Genomic DNA, 25,272 nt, shown 5'->3' with positions numbered 1-25,272 from the left:
ATATGGGTGGAGGGAAGGCAATAACTCCCGTAAACACTTCTTCATGGAGAGATGCCATATACGAGTGTTAAGAGGAAAACAAGGGAAATAAGATTTATCGTTTTAGGGTAATGGAGTCATAGCACAAAATAGTACATAGTACATCATTCATAAGACAATCCATCTCTGAGCTAACATTTTGGAAGCTGAAGTTCAGATTCAGAAGTGACTATGTGAAATTTAGGTCCCATTTTCCTCCAGGAGCCACACAACAATCAGCACCTCATAGGTCATGTAACAGGTGCTATAATAATTCCATTTAAACCTCTAAATATATGACTCCTCACTTAAAAGTGTTATGTGAATGTGAATAAGGCATGACCCCTGCTCTTAGGGAGTTTATAGTCTGTTAAAGAGCAGCATGTGCAGATAACTTCGATTGAGTTTTAGAAGTGTTAAAGAGGAGTTATATAGAGTTTTACAAAAATTAAGGGAGGTTGTAAACAAAATCATCTCATATAATTAGTGAAGTCTTCTCCAAACGGTGATATTTCATCTGGTCAACTGTTGATTAGAGAGCCTGAGGATATAATTTAGAAGGAACAACATCTACATAAGCATGAAGAACCAGACACAACTCAACTTGAGCAAGAAATGGCTAGTGTTGTAGTTTTTCTAAAAGGTAGAACATGGTTAGGGAGACTTTTTTGAAATTACTAAAATCTAAGGGAAAGTTTATTACAATGAATTTTTGGAACTTCTACAGGCATGCCATGCATTTTTTATAGCTTCAAAATGTGTTCCAATTCTATTATCTCCTATTTCCTCCTAACATCACTTTATTTTCCATTCAGATATTTTTTAAGCCAAGTCATATGACTGGAAGTGGTAAATTAAGTAGTAGTAAATTCCATAACTCTAAATCTTGGACATTTCTGACTCCTGCCAGGATAATGAGTTACTACTGGCTGCATAATCACTTCTCCAAAGGAAACTAAAAGAGTAACAACAAACAAGGTTTATAGAAACTAATTGAGAAAAAATGATCACGATCTCCATAAGATAGTCTAAGGATGTCTGATAGATGATTGTATTATGCATCTGCATGTGTTGCACCTGTCTTATACATTATGCACATCTTATATCTGTATGTATTATGTGCCTGTGTGTGTTATGTCTTTGTACGGATTATGGGAGGTAGAGGGCAACCAGCAGGTCAGGATATGAATCAATATTATTGGATATGTGCACTGTGTTGAAAGGAGCCTTGCTGAGTTTTTACATTGTCTTACATTGCCTCCAGATCACTGCATGCACCTTTACTGCCAAAATCAATAGCAATAGCCCAAATTCTGAGCTAATTAAATATAATATAAAATATTAGAAAGCCTTATATGTGAGAAGGATTAATGAAAATATGAAATATGTGTGATTGCCTGGCTGCCTTCTGACTTCTCATCTGTTCTGGTCTCTCTCTAGTCTCTAAGCACTTTGAGATTATAAATGAAACTGTTGCTTCTAAGGTTTAAAGGTAAAAACCTAACTGGAAGAGTTACTTGCAAGGTGGCAACAAAAGTTCTGTCTTATGTCTGTTACACCTGTGCCTCCCTGTTCACCATGTCTTTAAATATGCCAAGTCAGACAGGCTGGAGCCTGGGCTTCCAAATAAGTCCTACGCGTGGAATAGCTGATTTCCCCAAGGACAATGTGAACTCACATCAAAATAACCAGATACTGGGGAAAAAATCTTCTGAAGAAAGATAACAAATTGTACAATGCATTCCATCTGAAGCAGAAATTATGAAACCAGTAGATCAGAATTTAAAATAAATAAAATCAATGCAATTAAACAAAAAAAATTTTTAGCAAAGTGAACTAAGAATGGGAAATACACAAAAGAACCAAGTAGAAATGTCCTGTTTAAATTGCACAGCATTTGACATTTGTACTGGTTTCAATGGACATCTCAATAAACACACCTTAAAAGAAAGACAATGTAAGACAATGATATCTGAAAATCAACATCACTAAAATATCCTATAGAAGGCATCCTTATAGTTTCTCATGAACTGCCATGCATTGAACCAATAATAAATAGGTATATAATAGAAAGATAAATAGGTAAAGATAGAGATATATAAAAAATTGTAGGTTGTGTAAAACTGGAAAATAAATGTGAGTTTCAAGATTAGATTGTGGAAATTTTCAAGAACAACAGCAGGGAAAGGTAATGTGATAGATACATTGAAAAAAATGTTGAGGAAAGATGTACTTATGTCCTGATGATCCAACAAGATAAGTAATTTTTTTAAAATGAGATAAAATATTTTAAATATTAATAAACACAAACTTCCAAAAATGAAAGAAAATAAAAGAAAATTTATGAAATCAATAAAATGATTCATAAGGTCCGAAACATGATAAAATTTATAATGTAAACAAACAAAAAAAAAGAAATAGAGGATTATTTTTAAAGGAAAAATTTGTGAATTACCTTAAGCTGCATCTCTAGATATTATTAATAATTAGATATTATTGATGATAAGTTAATATTTATAAATCACTGAAGGAAAGAACTTTGAGTATAGAATGTTGTATCTAGTAATGTTTCATTAGTTTATAAAAGCACAAAATATTATCATGTATGATTGTACTGAAAACGTTTTCTAGGCAACAAATTGGCCTTGACACATTAGAACAATAAATCAAATTGAGATTCTTCTAGAGACATGGAAAGCAAAGATGATCAAATATCTTCCTAAACATATCACTGCCTAAAATGAATAATAAAAATAGCTGAAACCAAAACCATAGTAGAAATAATAAATGCAACAAATAAATAATAAAAGAGAAAGACATACATAATATATACTAAATGGGGGAGGGATAGACCAAAGTAACACGACGGAATTCTAGTATTTTTCTTCCCCCTTTATTCATTTTATTATGTAAAATTTTTTTTTTTTTTTAACATATGCGTTAGTGGAAAGCATTTAATAGATGATTTCCTTATGTATTAAATACATAACTGTTTTTATGTTTTTCTACTGGTTTCTGTTGAAAAAAATAAACATAGTACTCTTTCTACACTTCCTTCAAGAGATAAGTCAATAGGCAGAATTCTGGGACTATTTTTTCTGTAGCTATTCTTCTCTTTCTTACAACTAGAAATACTGAAAACAATAGATAAGAAATTAAAATAAGTAAAAACTTTTTTAAAAACTGTATACCATATTCACACACACACACACACACACACACACACACACACACCAAAAAATCCCTCAAACCTGGACGAATGGTGAACTGCCTATGGATCTGTTTACTACAATAAAAGCAGATCCTGAATTTGGATTCAGAAGACGTCTTGTGAAATACTTCCCTAGACACTTCTTAATTGCCTAATTAGGTACAATTTTTCATTTCCTTGGCCTTAGATATATGTACCTGTAAAATAGAAATAAAGACAACTTTCCAGCATGGATTCCAGAGTTCTTATAGAAATATGTAATTCTAGTGTATGAACTGAAAAGACAGATGAAGTTAGGTTACTAATTAAAGACATGTGTGTAACCATTCCAATATTTCATTAAAGAAAATTTATTTTATACACTGAAAGTATCTTCCTAAGTGATGACACACCAAATATTTAATAACTTTTTTTACACCAAAAATGTCATTCCTGAAAATATCCAGTCCCCTAAAGAACCTGAAGTCAGTTCTAGATTCTTTAAGAAATGGCTACTATTTACACTTATGTTTATCCTTTAATTGTCCCATGAGAAAAAAATAAACCCTTGGGTCAAATTGATAAAGAAAGAATGTATATATAGGAAAGGAAAGGGAAAGAAAGGGAAAAGAAAGAAAAGCTTATGGGCTGTTACTATTACTCAGTGAGATTACATATGAACTGATAGGTCAGCAAAATTCAGAAACACTGAATTATTCCACAAACCACTCTAGAATCAGAGCAGAGAGTCGTGAGAGCTTCATCTGGCAGCCATTTGCTTGGGTTATGATTTCTATGCTGTTAATAACCCTCATTCCTTCTGAGCTGTGTCTCATAAACAAATTATATAAATCATTAGTTGAGTGTTTCACCACTGCTACTCTATTAGCCTGTGTTGACTCTTAAAAAGTCCATTTTATTTTCCTTTCTCATATAAACCATTATACATTTCTACTTACTTCATTAAGTTCATGTTTATTCATTTGTAGCTAACCTAACTTTGAATAAACAGTGCAAATACTGCAAAATATTCCCATCTTCTTTTACCTTTTTACATTTGAACCAGAGTCTATGAGTGTTGGTCTTCCTTGGTTTAAAATCTTTTTTTTAAATTCATTTATTTATTTTGAGAGAGAGAAAGCATGAGTCAGGGAAAGGCAGAGAGAGAGAGAGAGAGAGAGAGAGAGAAAGAGAAAGAATCCTAAGCAGGCTCCCTGTTGTCAGCACAGAGCCTGATGTGGGGGTTGAACTCATGAATGATGAGATCATGACCTGAGCTGAAGTTGGAGACTTAATCAACTGAGCCACCCAGGCATCCCTGGTCTTTCTCTTTAAAATTAAACCATAGTTCACAAACTCATAAGTACTTTTCTTTATCACCCATTCCTCTACCACTCTTTTCTGAAGAAGATGCATTATGTAACTGTGCATCAAGAAAGGGTATATGTATCTGCACTCATATTTTAGATAGACATAAAATCTCAGATGGAGTGATTATATACTTACAGAATCCAATGCAAGGGCTAACTCCTATCCCTGGAAGTGACCTGCTTTCACTATAAAACAATGAGGACTCTTTGTAGAGTGCCAGTATTTGCCAAGTATTGGTTCGTTATTAAATTTATTTGCTTGTTTATTTGTTTTTTTATCCCAGATAATATAAATAACAATCAATGAGGCATAAATGCAGCTAAAAAGAAGTTATATAGTTAAAGCTCATATCATTTCATAAAGCAAGGAGACAAGTTTATTGAATGCTTAGTAAATATTTATTAATATTATCTTGAAATTATCCATTGATTTACTCATTTACTTAACATTTATTATGTGACTATTATGTAGCAGCAATTGTCCTAGACTTTAAGAATTCAAGCAACAAGAAAAACAAATGACCCCTTCCCTCCAAAATTAGGCTCTAAACTCAATAAACTTATTATATACAATTATACTAAATGTGTATATAAATATATACATATATGTTACAAAGTAAAATGTCTGTAATTTTGTGCATACATACACACATAAACCTGTTCTAATAATTATAAAATATTAAAACTTTTAAATAAAAATTTATAAAATGGGAGATTTGGGGAACAAGTATGTGAGTGGGCCAGAAAGATCTTCAGAAAGGAGAGTCAGGAATGTATTGAGGTAAAAGTTAAATAATGAAAAGTCACCCCACCCATGAACTCAAGCAGTTAAGTGGAGGTGAGAACTTTCTGACAATGGAAACAGCAAATGTATTGGCAATGAAGGGAAGTTCAATGTGTAATAATGTGTGGCCAAAGACTAGAAAATTCTACAAAGAGATATAACAAGTACTTGATAACAAAGAGATCTTTTTATTTGGGGAGGGAATTTAGATTTTACTTGTTAAGTAGTTGTGAAACAACGGAGGTTATTGACTGGGATAGTTTTGTCGTAATTAGCTTTTCCCTTTAAGACTGATAATTGTGGAGTCATTATAAAGGATAAATTGGAAAAGAAAAAGCGATTTCTAATTTACTAAGAAGGATGTGATTTTGAGTGGATGAAATGATTAATAAATTCATAACGAGACAGTAGCAATTGGAAAGAAAAAAGATAAAACAGAAGAAAGTTTTTTTTTTTTTTTTTAGAGTGGGGAATAAGGAGACATTTAGGATAATGCCAGTTTGCATTCCTGAAGGAAAATTAGTAAGTCTTTATTGTTCAAAGGTAATTGGCAGTAAGGTGGATGCTTTCATCAGGGAAAAGATTAGGATATTGTCAATTTTGGCTTCAAATTCAGAGATACTATTAAAACTGAAATTCTTATGGAGTAAACATTTGTACATCCAAATGGATGTATGGATTCAGCATTTAGCAGGGATCTTGGCTAGAGATGCAAATCTGGAAGTCATTAGTATTAATAAAGTAATTTTCTTTGGTAGTAAAAACAATTTAATAATTCCTACAATATTACTACAAGAATTCTGAGAGTAGAGGTGCCAGGGTGGCTCAGTTGGTTAAGCATCTGACTTTTAATATCAGGTCAGTTCACCATCTGATCTCATGGTTCATGAGATTGAGCCCCATATAGGGGCCTGTACTGATAGCATGGAGCCTGCTTGGGATTCTCTCTCTCTCTTCCTTCTCTCCCTCTCTCTCTCTGACCCCCACCCCCTGCTCACGTGTGCATGCTTTCTCTCTCAAAAATAAATAAATAAAATTTTAAAGAATTCTGAGGCTAGACTTTGTCTATTTAAAAATATTTCAAAGGAACAGAAATGGCTTTCATTTGTATGGTAATAATAGATTGTCATAGAGTACTGACCATGCCATAGAGTTTCTTTGTTTTAGGTTAAAATGCATAAACTATATTAGTTTTCTTGAGACTATAGAGTGCAATTATGAATTCTTTTCCTTTTGTTTCAAACTTCAATTATGCTTATTTATTTTTATTTTTATCTCGAATAATACAATTTATCTATTCTTTATCAGATTTTTACATTTTCATATAATATTCAATGCAATAATTAGAAGTCATAATATAGTATTTCAAAAGTTAGAAGAAATTATGTAGCTTGAAATTTTTTAATAACATAAAAAGAATATAATATTATAATGAAGTTATTGCAGAAAATATTAGAAGGTAAATTTATTTAGGATATTTTGAGAACTAACTATTCCTTCATATAGATTTAAATAGAAGACAAAAATGGATTTGCTCTCTTTATTCCTTGGTTAGAATTTCTACCTACTCTATGAAATACTTTTCTTTTTTTTAATTTTTAACGTTTTATTTGTTTCTGAGAGACAGAGAGACAGAGTTCAAGCAGGGGAGCAGTAGACAGAGAAGGAGACATAGAATCCAAAGCAGGCTCCAGTTTCTGAGCTGTCAGCACAGAGCCTGACTCAGGGCTCAAACTCATGAAGCATGAGATCATGACCTGAGTTGAAGTCAGATGCTTAACCAACTTAGCAACCCAGGCGCCCCTATGAAATACTTTAAGACAATCAATCCAAGAATTTATAAGGTTTCAGAAAAACAAATGCTGTCCTCAATTATTTAAAAAAAATCAAAGAAGATAGAATTTCTCTATGAGAATATTCAGCCACATAATACAAAGAGCCACTCGTGTAGAAGATGGTCACTCATCTATGCAGGCATTAGGCAGTAAGGTTGAGTGAATACGTTCAATGAGATATTTAAATCCCATAAGGTTGGAAAATTGTATGGTGAGAGTATCCTCACATCAGTTTTCTTGTATCATCAAATTCAAGTTCATGCAACCAGTTATCCAAGCCAGAAATCTTGATATCATCCTTGCCCTTCATCTCCTTTACTTCCTACAGCTAATAACCAAGAAAAATAGATTTCTACCTCCTTAATATAGGACAATCATTTTATGTCAATGTCTATCCCCTGCTTCTACTTTATTTTAGGCAACCATTGTGTCTTGCCTGGATTGACTCAAGGTCTTCTTATGCTTTTGCCTTTCATCAATTCATATTCCACTCTGAATAAAGGTTACACTCAATTTCCCATCACAATCAAAATAATGTCTAAACTCCTGACAACTGTTTTTAGGAGGTTTTTTATAACTTCACTTTCTTACAATGCTCGATACTTTGTGCCTTATGATTCAACCATTATGTATCTTTCCACATCCTATGTCATTATTTGCCTTACCCCCTCACTTTCCTCCCCCATACCACTTTACCTTGTTAATCACTGAGAGCTCTCTTTCAGTTGCCTCCTCTGAATTCCCAAGCCCTACTAAAGTGCCCTTCCTAGAAGCCCCATGGTGCCTGTGTCTCCTGCTCAATATACTTATATCATGCTACCAAGACTGATTACTTGGAATTACATCCACATTGGATGTCAGCAACTTCAGGGTGGAGACTATGTCTTCTTATTTACTCCAAAACCGTGACTCAATCACTGCTTACATGAAGGTGAGAATTGTCTCAGATTCACTTTTACGTAATTGTTTAGCCATACAACAACAATAAAAATGTAGTTAGTGAAGTCTGACAAGTAACAATTATTCAGATACCTCTTGTACTAGCTGAAATAATTTGTTATAGAACATAGCTGCAGAAATGTGAAATTGAATTTGGTAGCTTCTTTACAAATGCTTTACATTAGTCTTATAAACTTCATTATCAATAATAAATGACATATAAATCAGAATAGAAAATATATTTATATTTCAACATGCACCTATTTTAGACATTTGTCCTCTCTTTTTCCCCTACCATTCTATCTTTCTTCCCTCTACAAATCCATTATAGTATTTAGTCTTAGTACATATATACTATCTTATCTTCATGTGACATCTCTCTCTAGCAGAATATCCTGGACTTCATTATAGGATGGTATCTGGGTTCCATGAGAACAGAAGCAGAGGAATCAGAACTCTTAATGTTTAGAAATGGAATTTGCACATCTTCACTTTCTTTGCAATTTTTTTGTTAAAGAAAATCATAAGTCCAGTCCAGATTCAAGGAGAAGGAAAAATAGACCCAATTTCTTGCTGGAAAGGGCTGCATGTGGGTATAGGGATAAGAAAAGTTATGAACTATCTTTGGAGAGTATCTTTTATCACATCTAAAAATTATGCATATACATATGTGTTATATGTGTGAGTGTATATATAAAAATATATAATATACTATAATTTATATATAATGTACTATAAATTTTATATCATAGAAGTCACATAAGTTATGTATAATATAAGATAAAAGTAAAATATATGTTATATGTTATATAGTTATGTTATATGAGTTTTATTATATATTATTTTATATTAGTTATATATGTTTATATATGTTATATGTTACAATATGATTGAGCATAATCATACACCAGGTATGGCTTTGTGTGTCTAAGATGTAGATATGAACAAATTAGTCATCTATCTTATCCTCCTAAGCAAATAATCCAGTGAAAGGAATAGTTTATAATTAGAAAGAAAAAAGGAAACCAATACATACAAAGGGGATTAAATTATGAAAGATAAAATAGAGAAGTTTTACTAGAAAAGTTAATCAACAAAAACCTTTAGAAAGAGATAATATTTGAGAAGCAATTGCTTAATTTTATGAAATGTTCTTTCTGATTTTTGTAGTACAATGAGTAGAAGTATATATGGAGAGAAGAGTATCTATCTATCTATCTATCTATCTATCTATATATATATATATAGAAGTATGTGTATAAAGGAGAATGTATATAGGATATATATAGAGTAGGAAGGAGTATGTATGTAATTCATATATAGAGGGTTTACAGACAACAGAACCTCAGGAAAAAGGGAGGGGCTGATCTGGTCTTGGTTATCTAGCTTACTTGTTGTTGAAGGCAATGGGAATCCAATTAGTATTAAAAGGCACTGCCATTCTTGGCATATAGTCACTGAATAGCAAAATAGATTATTGCTAATGGACACCTAGGATGAAGTGTCCATTAATGGTGCAATTCTGGGAAACAAGTGTCTATTGCCATAGGAAATAAAGGGTACAGTAACTCAGGATTATGGGTCAGAGCGGTCACTTCTAAAGGATAAACACAGCTTTAAAAATACATGGACTCAAGCCTGCAGACATTCTATACCTGTGCTAACATAATTTTCTATCTCTTGCAGCTATAGGGTGATTAACCAAAATCCAAATGCATAATCTGTTCCTACTTATCAGTGAATATAATCAGTTGAAGTCCCAGTCTTACCAGATGTTTGATCTAATGGGATATATATACTATCAGAGAGTGGGAAAGATTCTTAAAATCTGAATCATGTATTTGGGAGATTCAGAAGCCTTGGTATGGCCACACACTCTGACTAATACTCTTATCCCTTAGGAGTATTTATTACCTAGTTGACCAGGCTGTATCTGTCTTTCTAGAAAGCCCTTAAAAACCTATGTTTAAGTATCTACCCAAGAGAGTTTGATTTAATTGGTTTGGGGTGTGGTCTTGCCATCAATAATTTTTACAAGTTCCCCAGATAATTATAATGTGCAGCCAACACTGAGATTCACTGACTCAGAGAGAGTTTTCTGTGCTTTTGTTTCTTCCTTAATGAGCAAATTGGAACAGCTGGGACTGGTTTTAATTGGTTGGTTGGTTGGTTGGTTGACTGAAACCTAGGTTCACCTATGGCACCAATAAATTACGTTGAGATGCCACATTCCTGGATATTGGTAAAGAAAAGAAACTGAAGAGTATGGGAAGTAGGAATGCTGGAGTGATTGTTAACACATATGACCTGTCCAATCATTTCTCAAATAAATAACTTTTTGCAAGTCATTGCATTTCCTCTTTATGAGTTTTTAACAGTACTTTTTTCATAAAGAATTAAATAAGTTAATATCATTAAAAAGCTAAGAACATCCCTGGTACATATCTAGTTTTATATAACTGTCAACAATAATTATGCTGATATTCAGTGATAATGATTAAAAATCACAAGAGGAAAAGTAAACAGTCTTTTGTAAAGAGCCCAACAAATATATAGGAGAGGGAATGTATCAACAAATTTGAGAAATATTTAGGCCAGGGATTCAATGGATATGATAGAAAATCCTTAGGTGTTAAAAGGAAAGTAATAACATTTACTTTGCTAGAGGTATGGTTTAAACAAGTACCAGAACAGACAATAGAGACAGTCTAATTAACTAAAATTTTGACTAGCATTGATTTTTGGTTTGGGCTATTTACTCATGTAGACAGTTAGAATAAAACAGATGGGCAGGCTAACAAAGTCCTATATTATTTATAAAAACACACACACAAAATCAGGTATGGAGATTAGATATGATTTGGAGCCACTATGGCAGAGAATTATGGCTCCTTATTCAATTTCCAGAACCAACTACAGCCAGTTCACAGATACAGAATGATTTGAATGATGATGACTTATAGCCATTTACCAGTTTCATTGTGAACTATATATAGAAAATAGTTCAAACTTCCTTCCAAATTGACACTCACTGTTAAGGATCAAAGGCCACTTCTTGCTACTCTCTACTGCCAAATAAAGAATTATGGCAGCTGAGACTAATGGAATACCAAGCAATCTTGTTTTAATAATTCCTGAGTATATATTTATGGTGATCTTCAGCAAATTTTGGTTTTGTTTTACTATCTGATTTCTTCCAAAAACTGAGTTTGTAAACAAGGGGCAAAATGAAGATTTTCAGTTGATTGATAAACATTTGGAGGAGAAATGCATAAACTTATTTTTTTCTATGGATACAGAGTATGAGAACATTTATTATTGAATGATTACAAAAAGATCCTCAGTGAAGAGGGTGAAAATGATGTCTCTTCAGATGCAAGTCAATCTTCTTCCATAGCTATCTCATTTTTGCTCAGTGAACTCAATCACAGTATGATTATAATGATACAGCTGGAGATTTTGTAGCAGGTACAAAGCATGTATTTCCTTACCTAAAGTAAAACTGGTTACCACTCTTTTTTTTTTTAATTTTTTTAAATGTTTTATTTATTTCTAGGAGAGAGAGAGAGACAGCGTGAGCAGGAGAGGGTCAGAGAGAGAAGGACTCACAGACTCTGAAACAGGCTCCAGGCTCCGAGCTGGCAGCCAGCACAGAGCCCGACGCGGGGCTCGAACCCACGAACCGCGAGATCATGACCCAAGCGAAAGTCGGACGCCTAACTGACTAAGCCACCCAGGCGCCCCTGGTTACCACTCTTAAAGTTACTTTAGTTTCTAGCAGCAGTGGCCAAAGCAAAGCTGGAAATGCAATATTATATTCCCCTTTAAGGAAGTGACAGATTGGTTGCTTTAGACCCTTTCCATCATGAAGAGACTCTCCATTCTATCATGTGGTCATATGTGGGATACTTTATACATTATCATGATATCCCATACAACAGCACCCCTAAAAAGGAGAGTAACTGCAGTGAAAGAAGGCAATAGTGTATGAACCTGGAATGCACCATTCTTTTCACATTCCCATTCACCTCGTGAAGCTAATGCATGAAAAAAAGGGGGAGGATATTTAACTTAAGATTCCGTGTAAGCTTGAAATGCTGTCCTGCAGCAGGAATTACATGCTCTGGGCAAACTGCTATCGCTTTGTCCACATCTCAAATATGTGAGTACAAAACACAAAGCATGGAAATATAGATAATACATTTCAGACCTTGTCTAATTATCCTCTCTGAAAGTATTGTCTTGTATCTAGCATTCAGGAATGCCATTGAGTTAAATGTTTTAGTAATTAAGGTAAATGTGTCTAACAGGATACTGGTCAGATTCCAACCAGATCTTTTGGGCTTCTCTTCTCTTGAATAGACTTAAGGGGGAAGAAAAGGGAGGGAAGTGGGAGAGAGTTATCTCAGGGAACTGAGTCTGGCTAAAACAGCAGCAAGAAGAAGTATGGATACAACAAAAGGGGACCTCTGAGGTTTTCATAATTTTGTCAATGACCAGTGTAAAATTTTATGAGAAGACTGTTCATCACTAACACAAGATATCAGTTATCTCAGAAATGAAAGTTGGGGCACTTGGATGACTCAGACTGTTAAGCATCCAACTCTTGATTTCAGCTCAAGTCATGATCTCAAGGTTCATGAGATCAAACCCTGTGTTGTGCTCTGTGGTGACAGAGCAGAGCCTACTTGGGATTCTCTCTCTCCATCCCTCTGTCTCTTCCCTGTCTATGCATGCTTTGTCTCTGTCTCTGTCTGTCTCTGTCTGTCTGTCTCTCTCTCCCTCCCAAAATAAATAAATTAACAAAAAATATAATACTATCTCACTAGGTAAATAACTTAGGCCTCCTGGGTGTTGCCTAGAAACAAAGTAAATGTAGAAAGATTTGAGAGGTTCAGTGTCATGAATAAAGGCTGTGATCAAAAGCAGAAATGAGGGCTGTTTCATGCTCAGTCAGCTATCACCTACCATTTAGTTTCATGTATATATTTACATCTTTGAGGCAATTTCTTTTCTTTCTTCCTTTAACTATAAACAGAAAAGGAGTTATTATCACCAAAAATTGTGGGACATGGAATTGGACACAATATTTGCTGAAATTGTAGGTGTTCTCCCTGAAGGTTGGAGGGGGCACATAATTGTATATTGGGTTGCATGTAGCAGTATGTTATGGACAGTAAATTTTATTTTTATTTTGGAAGTGTCATTATAGGAAGAAGGATGTATTTAGAATTTGAAGATGGAAATGGAATGAAATGAACTGGATCATGTTCCTACAGTTTTTGCTATGGGCTTAAAGTTTTATATACACTGTACTTTCCAGCAATTTTACATAGAATAAGTACTGGTGGAAGAGAAGATATTGTCTACCACAACAGGAAGTCCAGAAAAAAAGATCTCCCAACTATGCTTCCACATATACACACCAACAGAGTCAAAAGAGCTACAAACAAATAACTGACTAAATCTCTTGATTTTACTCAGGAATTTTTAACTGGATGAAAATTTAAAGAAATAGATTCTTAAGTTCTGGGAGCAATTCTGTACAGTGCAAGTACAATAACAGTGTAACCAGTGTCCAGCAATGGAAGTCAATGGTCATGTAGGTATCACAAACAGAGGCAAAGTTTTCCACAAGAGTGATTACTTTATGTAACTCTATGGAATTTGTGACCAAGAACCTATATATTTGGGGACATTACTTTTGGCTGTGTATTTTATCCCCTCAGTTATTTTGAAACCTACCCCAATTGCTTCCAAGCAATCATATATATTCTTAAATTAGCTAAAGTCAAATTCTGAGGCCTGCCACAAAATTATTGGTTAATATATATACATTAGGCTGAAATGAATTTCAATGTCTTGGTAAAAGGCCCTGAAAAAGTGAAACTTAGCAAAAATCGTACAATACTTAAACTGATATTGACTTAAGAGATCATACACTGGGACTTTTTTGGTTGGTTTGTTTTCTAGGAGAAAGTTAAAGTTTAGCAGTGATGAAATTCACTTAAAACAAATAATAATGTATTGAGAATTTAATATAATAAGAAGGCACCCTGACAAAAACTTTGAATACATAATCTTATTTAATTCTAAAATATATATATGAGGAAAGGTAGTTTTTTTTATAAAGAATTTTGCTTTCTTCTGGATTGGATTTTTTTATTATTGTATATTCTTAATTGGCTGATCAGCTGCAACATATCATTGTGCTATTTTGGTAGTTGGGATGGAATTTATGCAATTCACCTTTAACTTATCATAGATGCCCACAAGTCATTTTATAGCACTTGGTATAAAGTGTGAGGACCTCATTTCACCTAAAGTTTGATACTTACATATGTTTTTAAACTTTGTAAGGTGAGCAATAGTAAATTCCCATTTCTCTTTTCCTAGTGTTCGTGCTATTGTTGTTACACATTTTATTTATACGTATGTATAAATCCCATATTATATTATTTATACATTTAAAAAATCAGTGATCTTTGGGGCCTTGGGTGGCTCAATCGGTTAAGCGTCTGATCATGATCAGGTCATGATCTCCCTTTCACAAGTTCAAGCCCCGCGTTTGGCTCTGTGCTGACACCTCAGAGTCTGAAGCCTGCATCAGATTCTGTGTCTCCGTCTCTCTCTGCCCCTCCCCTGCTTGCATTCTGTCCCTCTCTCAAAAATAAATAAACATTAAATATATATATAATTTAAAAATCAGTGATCTTTGAAAGGAATGTAAATAGTAAGAAAAAGATCATATTCATTTGTATATTCACTAAACTCTGGTGCCCTTATTGTTTTTGCAAATATGGATGTCTCTCTTGCATCATTTTCATTGTGTTTACAGGACTGCATTGAACATTTCTTGTATTGGGGAATTATAATTGATAAAGTCTTTCAGTCCTGTATGTCAGAAAATGTCTCTGCCTCATTTTTGAAAGACAGTTTTATTGGTACAGAATTATTCTGGATTGACATACTTTGAAAATCTTGATCCACTGAACTAAAGAATTGAACCTTGCTCAAAGAGAGGTCCGGCCTTTGCCCTCAGCTTCTAGGAGGTAATTGCTAAACCTTTGAAATATCCTGCCTGATAAGGCTGCCTTTTTTTTTTTTTTTTCCTCACTTCAAGGTTTGGGGCTATGCCCAGTCATTAACAGTATGATTTATGGAGAAGGCTTTGTGTCACAATATCAGTTTTGACCTGTGCTGAAGTAAACCACGTGGGCTGTTAACCATGTTCATATAAACAAATGCTAATAAAATCTCTAGGGACCATAAGGTACTGGATACTTTCTTTATTGGCAAAACTCTGCATAGGGTCACATATTATTGTCAGGAAAGTTAACACTGTCTGCGAATCCCCTGGCAGAAGACAACTGGAATTTCCATGTTTAAAATTTTCTGGGACTCTGCCCCATCCATCTTCTTTTGGGCTGATTTTAATCTGTAATCATTTTGCTGTAATAAATAGTAGCTGTGAGTATAATAGTCTTCAGTGAATTTTGTGCATCCTTCTGGCAAATTACTGAAACTGAAGGTCATCTCAGGGACCCCCACAGTTATAATTGGTGTCAGAACTGAGAGTGGTTTCATAGAGTATTCCCAAACTTTACACCTGTCTTCTAGTTTGCACTGTTCCCAATGGAAATTTCTTGTCATCCTTATCTTTCATCCTCTGTACAACATATACTATTTTCCTTTGGTTGCTTTTAAGATTTTCTCTCTTGTTGTTGGCTGTAAACAATATGATTATGCATTTTTCAGTCTATGTTTCTTGGAGTTGGGATTATTTAAGTTTTTGATACATGAGTTTAGAGTTTCAACAAATTTTGATTATTTTCAGCCATTTTTATGAAATTTTTTTTTCTGTTCCCCCTCCTTCAAGGACTCTATATATGTTAGGCCACTCAGAGTTGTCACAGAAATAACTGATGCTGTGTTGATTTTCTTAACTATTTTTCTTCTCTGTATATTCTACTTCAGATCATTTTTATAGCTATTTATTCAAGTTCACTACTCCTTACTTAGGCAATGTCTAATCCCCTGTTAAACCCATTCTGTATATTTTTCATCTCAGGCATTATAGTTTTCACTCTTGAAATTTCATTTCAGCCTTTTATAAAAATATGTTTCTTATCTCGACTTCATATAATCATTTTCCCTCTAGTTTCTAGAACATATACAATACAGAGATATAACATACACTAGTTATATAACTATTTTAATATCTTTATAAGCTAATTAAATCATCTCTTTCATTTCTGGGTCAGTTTGGATTGCCTGTTTTTCTTCTCATTAAAGTTTGTAATTTCTACTTTTTTGTAATTAAAAAATTTTTTAACATTTATTTATTTTGGGAGAGAGAGAGAGACTGAGAGAAGAGAGAGAATCTCAAGAAAGCTCCTCACTGTCAATATAGAGTGGGACACAGGGCCTGACCCCATGAACCATGAGATCATGACCAGAGCCAAAACAAAGAGTTGCTTAATGACTGAGCCACCTGGTGTCCCTACAATTTTTTATTCAATGTCAGACATTGTATTTTACTTTGTTGGATGGAGAATATTTTTGTATTCTTATAAATATACTCAAATAATTGGTCTGGAATACACCTAGTTTCTTGTAATGTTTGATCCTGTTACTACTTCTTGTTTTGAAGCTTTGTTAGGTGGTACAAGAATAATGTTTAGAGTAGGAACATTTTACCCAACTATTGAGCAAAACAATTCTGAATAACTAGCAGAAGTCCTATAACTTTTGGGGATTTTCACTATGGCTAGTGAAATAGAAACTAATCCAAGCTCTTATAGTACAAAGAAAAAAACAAGATCAACAACAACTGCTGGTCAGTATCTTCCTGAAGACTGCAAATTTCCAGATCTTTCTCTTTTTCCAGCTCTCTTTTCTATAATGTTCTATTCTGCAAATCCTAACAACCAGGCTCCTAAATGTTAAACTTGATCTCCTTAACTCTAGGAGTTTATTCATAGACTCCTCTTCCTGTGCCACAATGTGGAAACCCTCTCTAGTCAGTAGGCTTTAAGAATCATAATTCTCACCTCATTTTATTTCCATCTCTCAGGGACAACTTTCTTTTGTTGACTAATTTCCAGTATATTGAAAAAATAGATTTAATCTATTTTGTGTGTTTTTTAGTTGTTAAAGGCAGGAGAGTAAATCCAGTCTCTATTATCTGATTTTGATCAGAAACAAAATTCTCTACAACTTAACATATTTTTGTATACAATTTGTACATATTTTCATGATGAGTTACCAATAGGTTGAATGTCTTATCCAAGATTATAGCTCTAGAAAGAGGTTATAAGGTATTCAAACCCAGGGTATCTGACCCACATCCAAATACTTAATGTTTTGTTTTCAAAAACAGTGCAATAAATTACGGAGACTTTGTTAAAATCACGATTACTGACACATACCATGACATTCTTTCCTCTATGTAACATCATATATACACTCTGAAATAACATTTCCAGTGTTTTTAATGATGCAAAAAGATGCCACTTAGTGAAATTTGCCTAATATTTATGGTAGGCAAAGTGCTCGTTCAGCAATCCCAAATTATTAATTCAGCTATTAAAATCACCATGGTGTCAGAGGGTCTTCACTGGAAGTCAGGATAAATTAAGTAACTGATCATTCTATCAAATGCTTACCAGTTTTTCTGTCTTATAGAGAATCTAGTAGCCAGGGTAGCAAGCAAATATTTAGCAAGCAGTGCATTTCCAATAATGAAACTGATAATTATACTTCTTTCACACAGCTGTAATTGAATAAATCTAATTGCCTCTTCTGCTTAACTTTAATGCTAGGTTTCAAACTGTTGTATGGACAGGAAAGCAACATTAGAGAAATTACTCTAGTGTTGCTTTCCTTCCTATACAGTGGTTTGAACTTAGGCAATAAAGTTAAATGGAAAAGACTCTATACTCAATTTTCAATTATAGCAAAGGCAGGGAGCCACAATTATCCCTTTCATTACCATGATGCTCTTCACCGCTGCCTGGGCAAAACCTCTTCACTGTTGTTTGATGCCGCTGTGACTCAAAATGAAGAGCACTTGAAATCAAAGGTTAAAAGTAAGGGGCAAAATTAAAGTGATGTGACATGTGTAAATGTAAAAATTTACATGAAAAAAGAAATGATGAAGAGAAATACATTGAATGCTAGATTGACTTCCAGAAGCACTATGGAGGATGGAGCTGTTTGGAAAGATTTAATCAATCTTTGTTTCAAATTTTAGTCATAAATTTTGCAACTAATTATTTAAAATTTGGAAGTCTTTCAATAAAGAATATTTGTGTCTTTAAATTACAATAGTTTCATAAATGTTTAATAAACATTTAGTATTTTCTACCTTATATTTGCAACATTTCTCAAAGAATTAATCCCAAGAGCCTTTACTTAACTGTTATTTCAATATTATTTCACTATCCAACTTCGTACTTTCATAATGAATTGGTTTCCATGTTAGCCAGATGTCAATTTTTTCTTTTTTTATATTTTCTTATTTTGAAATGTTAAGTTATTAAGTACTTGGTAATATCACTCTGGCATCTAAAAATGAACAGTGCCAACTGGCAATCACACTTTTGTTTGTTAAAGTAGACACAGAAAAACACAACTTTTAATGATAATCAAAGTTATTCAAGGTCAGTCTTGACTCCTAACTGTCCTTTTCCTAAGAAACCTGGTAAATCGGTACCTGGGTATAAGTTTATTAAACCAAATGGAACTGAATGGGGAGTGGTGAATTAACACAGACACCAATACAGACACACACAGATCCACAAACACACAGACACACTTTTCTGATATGCTAAAAACAAAAATCACTTAAAGCTACCAAAGATTTCTTAGGACATGATCCTATACAAAAATAAACAAATAAACAAACAAAACACAATAGATTTTAAAAGACTGTAGTACCTCCCTTTAAAAGAGTTTATGTTCTGGGGCACCTGGGTGGCTCAGTCGGTTAAGCGGTTAAGCGTTTCACTTCAGCTCAGATCATGATCCCGTGGTCGCAGTCAGTGAGTCTGAATCCCACGTCGGGCTGTATGCTGACAGCTCAGAGCCTGGAGCCTGCTACAAATTCTGTCTCCCTCTCTCTCTGCCCTTCCCCCACGTATACTCTGTCTCTCAAAAGTTAAAAAAACACATTAAAATATTAAAAAATAATAAATAAATAAATAAATTAAAAAAAAAGTTTATGTTCCAGTCTTGAGAAAATCACTGAGTACAGATTTAGAAAAATAATACCTATTACATATTCTTTATAAGAGAGACTTCGGGGCTCCTGGACGACTCAGTTGGTTAAGCTCAGGTCATGATCATCAGCTCAGGTCATGATCTCACGGTTTGTGGGTTCCAGCCCGGAGTAGGGCTCTGTGCTGACAGCTCCGAGCCTGGAGCCTGCTTCACATTCTGTATCTCCCTCTCTCTTTGACCCTCCCCTGCTCAAGCTGTCTCTCTCTCCCTCCCTCAGAAATAAATAAAACATTAAAAAAATTTTTTTAAATAAAAAAAAGAGAGACTTCTGTGATCAGATCTGTATTACAAAATTATCGGTGAGGATATCTACACTTGCTTGGAATTTATATTTCCTTGCTAGGAATTATCACCATTTAAAATTTGTTTAGACTATTAAAGTAGTGTGGTAATCCCAGGGAAATTTTCAATTTATTGAAATTTTAAAATAATTTTATTATACACATGGTTTACATATATTTTTGAATTCTGGGTAGTCACCAATTGTTATATGTTTTAATAAGTTCCAAGAGGGTTTGTCTGCTATTCTTAATCTTTGGCTTTAAAATAATTTTTACTTTCATTTTTTATATAGTATAAGAAAAACTTTGTGGGGCGCCTGGGTGGCTTAGTCGGTTAAGCGTCCGACTTTCGCTTAGGTCATGATCTCGCGGTTCGTGGGTTCGAGCCCCGCGTCGGGCTCTGTGCTGACTGCCAGCTCAGAGCCTGGAGCCTGTTTCAGTCTGTGACTCCCTCTCTCTCTGACCCTCCCCTGCTCACGCTGTCTCTCTCTCTCTCTCCTAGAAATAAATAAAAATATTAAAAAAAAAAAAGAAAAACTTTGTTTTACATAAGGATAATTTATAATATTAGATCCTTGGCCATCCTCAATAATTTCTATGAAATATATAAAAATGCTCTTATTAATTAATCATTTCACATTTCTCAATTTGATATTTATTATTATTTAATCTTTGATATGAATATCTAATATTTATTTATGTGATATCACTCATATAAATTACTTACATAATAAAAGTATGCAAATAACCTATCTTAAGATCAAAAACTCATCTAACAACTTAAAATTTTTAGGCAAAAATTGTGGTTAAATTTATATGAAGTCAATTTCTTTTTTAGTCTCTAAAATGGGTATTATTGGACTGGCATCTATTATTGGACTGGCATCTATTATTCTTTTAACTTCACAAATTATATTTCTTATATATTTTGAAGCTTTTATGACTATAACTTGGCAAATTGTTTTATTAAAGGTGGATAGATTTTCCATCCCAAATCATCTATTGCGTTATGACTTGCCACTCACCCAACAAGAGATGGAGTCTATTTCTCCTCAAATCTAGGCAGGCCCACTGAACCTTGACCAATCAATCCAACACACTGGAATTAAGTCTGGGTTGGGCTAGTTTGAGCGCTTCCTTAGTCTTAGAACAACTGCTTCTTACTTCTGGAGACTGAAGCTGCCTTGTACAAAGTCTAGGCTCTTTTACGAGAGAGAGAAACCATGTGGAGAGATACTGAAACACCACACATGTTAAAAAAGAAGCTACATTGAATGTACAGCCTTTGAATGATTCTGTCACCAGTTGCCCTGTAACTGTGAATGTCTTGGAGATCCCAAATAAGAGTCAATCAGTATAGACCAGTTAATACACAAAATCATGAGAGATAATAATAAATTATTATTTAAGCCATCAATTTGGGGGATTGTCATGGTATGTAACAGTAGTTAACAGAAATGATTCATTTGTGATTTAATATCTGAAATAACAGCTAAACATAATAATAATAATGATAATGATAATAGTAAATAGTACATTGCACTTCATAGAGGGTTTTGATATTTCACAGCATGTTTCTACAGTCTTATTAGTTTTACATATTCTAACACACTTATGGATTCATTATTAAATGTTTCTTCTGGTAGTTCTGAATATTCATAAGCCTACTTTTGAGTCTAGAAGTCAAACCGATTTACATGGAGCTTAAGTCTTCTGATTTTCTAAAGACTTATCTGTTAGCCCCATAGCATTGTGGAAAATGAAAGAAATATAAAATAAAATTACAGTGATTATTCAGATATGTTTTATACACATTCTATTGATTAAGCTCATATAGTTTATGGTGAGGAATGCACTCAAACACAGTATAAAGAATATTGTAGATATCAAAGTTACACCAAACATATTGAGAATATGGGAATTATTACACCTTGTTTTCTAAGCAGTTTCATAGTGTGGAATTATTTGGTGAGTAGACCATAACTATAAAACAATATTTAAAATCAGTTGTCATAAAATGATAATTTACTTAAATAATAGTTTTGAAAATACCTTATGATGAAATTCTTTTAAAAATACTATACAGAGGTGACTGGGTGGCTCAGTCTGTTAAGCATCTGACTTTGGCTCCTGTCGTGACCTCATAGTTTGTGAGTTTGAGCCCCACACTGGGCTCTGTGCTGGCAGTTCAGAGCCTGGAGCCTGCTTCAAATTCTGTGTCTCCTTCTTTCTCTCTGCCCCTCCCCTGCTCATGCTCTGTATCTCTCTCAGAAATAAGTAAACATTAAAAAAAATTTTTTAATGCTATAACTGAAGGCAGAACTGTATTAATTATCAATGAATGAATAAAAATCTTACCCCAGAACTTAGAGCCTTAAACTATAATAAGCACATGTTATCTCATAGCTTCTTGGGGCAGGTATTCAGGAGCAGCTAAGCTGGGAAATTCTGTTTCAGGCTCTGTTACAAAGTTGCTGTTAAGTTGTTAGGCTGGAAGACAGTAAACATAATAGAGGCTAGAGGATGTGCTTCCATGATGGCTCACTAAGATGGCCGCCAAGCTTGTGCTGGATATTGGTGAGCTTTTCAGTTTTGTTGCATATTAGTTGCCTCAGCATTGTTTGAGTGTCCTCACCACAGGATGGTGGCCCTCTAGAGTGAGAAACCAAGAAGAGGAACAAGGAGGAGCAGCAAAGCCCGTTATATCCTGGCCTTGAAAGCCACACTATCATTTCTGCCATATTCTATTTGCTTAGAGACATTTAGGCCAGCCCACATTCAAGTTGAGGGGAACAAGTGTCTACATTTTAAAGAGATGACCTGAAAAATTTTTGGACATGCTTTATTTATTTTCATTTTCATTGTTTAACGTTTATTTATTTTTTAAAGAAAGAGACAGATCATGAGTGGGAGAGGGGCAGAGAGAGAAGGAGACACAGAATCTGAAGCAGGCTTCAGGGCTCTGAGCTGTCCACAAAGAGCCTGATGTAGGGCTTGAACTCACAAGCTGTGAGATCATGACCTGAGCCAAAGTTGGAGGCTCAACCAACTGAGCCACCCAGGCACCACTTTGGACATGCTTTAAAACCACCATAAGAGGTAACCCAATGTTATTTCATCATCACCTTCAAAATTAATTGATTCAAAATGCTTGGCACATAGTTTGTGAATGAGAAATTGAAGGAAAAACAGATTTAACAATGACTGTAGAATTTTTCTGGGATTTTTGGCTTTCTAAGGAGTTTTAATTAGAGATAGATTGAAACTCAAGAAGTTCATAATGTCATATTAATTTGATAACTAAAATATAAAGATTTTACTGAGAAAGCATATGACATGTTTTTATATAAACAAGGACCAGCAGTGCTGATTGCCAAAGTTAGCCAGTTGATTTTTCTTTATTTTAACGAAACATAGATTATTATTATATAATTGATATTAAAATGATTTCTCTTTTTTTTGGAAAAGTAAATTATTCTTAAATTTAACATTAACATTAAACATTTTTTTAAAGTTTATTTATTTATTTTGAGAGGGAGAGGCAGAAAGAGAGAACCCCAGACAGGCTCTGCCCTGACAGCTCAGAGCCTGGAACCGACTTTTGATTCTGTTCCTCTCTCTCTCTCTCTTTCCCTCTTCTCTGCCCATACTCTGCTTCTCCCTCTCTCAAGAATGAATAAACATTTAAAAAATTAAAGAACAATTCGTATCGTTAGTCAGGTTTTTTAAATTACTTTGATTTTAAGGTAGTAAAATAAGCTCAAATGCACGTTTTTTTCCTTATAAAACAAAATATTCAGTTAAAGAGAACAAAAAAGAAGAAAATCAAACTTCCTCTTGAATTTTCAAGGCCTCTACATTCAATTTTCCAATGCTATATTTTTAATCATCAGAAATCCACTTAACTGACCTACATTGCAGAGATGATTCTGTTTCTTATGAAGGAAATCACAGGTAATGGATTGGGAAACACACTCTTATGAATTTTTAGTGATTACCTGCATTAAAAAAAATCCTATGCAGATGAGCATTCCCATAAGACCTATTAGTAAGTATTCATTACATTTTATAAAAGGTGTTCCCATGGTCTCCTACTGAGACCAGTGGCCTTAGGTTCTCAGGTAAGAATGAGAAGCCTCTGGAGGGAACATATATTTTGCATTTCACAGCTATGATTGTTTTCCCATTTTATTTATATCCACTGCCTTCCTCCCTCCTATGGGAGAATTAAACAGCAATTTTACTCACTGGGGAAATTAGCTCATCACTCACTTCACTTTAAATGAAACATTAAACAGGACCCTTCAGCCATTGTAATAACCATAACTAGCATCTATATTGTTCTTGATAAAGTCTTCCTATTCTCTCTGAAATGCTATCTTTATTACTCTTATAATTTTCTTTGGAGGAACCAGAATCAAGTGCTCCATTATGAAGTCTTGTTTTTATCATCCATTCTTTTTCTTCAATCCAGTTGCCCGTGGATGATTGATAGAAAAACTCAAAGTGGTAACTTATTTTTAATCTTAATATTTTTGTTGATGAAGTATTAATTGATCTTCCTTATACACACAATTATGTATAATCTTGTATTCTAGTAGTTTTATTTTTATTTTTATTTTTGTGCTAGAAGAATGCAGAGAAATGGTCATGCTATTGCCCCGGAATACCCTAATTTCCTTACTATACTCTTTGTGAGGAAGTGAGCTTAATAGTTATAAAGCTTTAGATAGTGGGGGAGGTATTGAAGTGGTTACAGAGGCAAGAAAGTTAACATTAATTGCAAATATTTCCATTATTGGTTAGCACACAGTTTCTATTTTCTGTCTTGCCCTAAGTGTATCACTCTATGTGTGTCTTATTACATTAAAACCTGTGTACTAGGAAAATCGACTGAAGAATTTAATATCACTGAATTAGATGTCATTAATTATTTTTTATTGTTTTTTATTTTAATTTCAGCATAGTTAACATACAATGTTGTATTAATTTCAGGTGTACAATATAGTGATTCAAAAATTCTATATGTTACTCTGTGCTCATCATGATAAGTGTGCTCTTAATCCTCATCACCTATTTCACCCATCCCCCTTTCCATCTCCCCCTCTAGTAACTGTTCTCTATAGTTGAGTCTGTATTTCTATTTCTTTCTTTTCTCCTTTGTTCATTTGTATCTTAAATTCCACATATGAATGAAATCTTATGGTATATGTCTTTCTCTGACTGAAGTATTTATTTAGTATTATATTTTCTACATCCATCCATGTTGTTGCAAATGGCAAAATGTCACTGTTTTTATGGCTGGATAACATTCCATTGTGTATAAAATACACAGCTTCTTTATCTATTCATCAGTCAATGGACACTTGGCCTGTTTCTATAATTTGGCTATTGTAAACAATGCTGAGTAAACAAACAGGTGCATGTATCCCTTTGAATAAGTTTTTTAGTTTTGTTCTTGTTTTTGTTTTCTTTCTTTTGTAAGTACCCAGTAATGTGATTATTAGAGTGTAGGGTAGTTCTATTTTTAACTTTTTGAGGAAACATCATACTATTTTCCACAGTTAGATGC

The sequence above is a fragment of the Hyaena hyaena genome, unplaced genomic scaffold, assembly GCF_003009895.1.
Source record: "Hyaena hyaena isolate Hyena2069 unplaced genomic scaffold, ASM300989v1 scaffold_763, whole genome shotgun sequence".
Lineage (NCBI taxonomy): Eukaryota > Metazoa > Chordata > Mammalia > Carnivora > Hyaenidae > Hyaena > Hyaena hyaena.
This window is presented reverse-complemented; position numbering follows the sequence as displayed.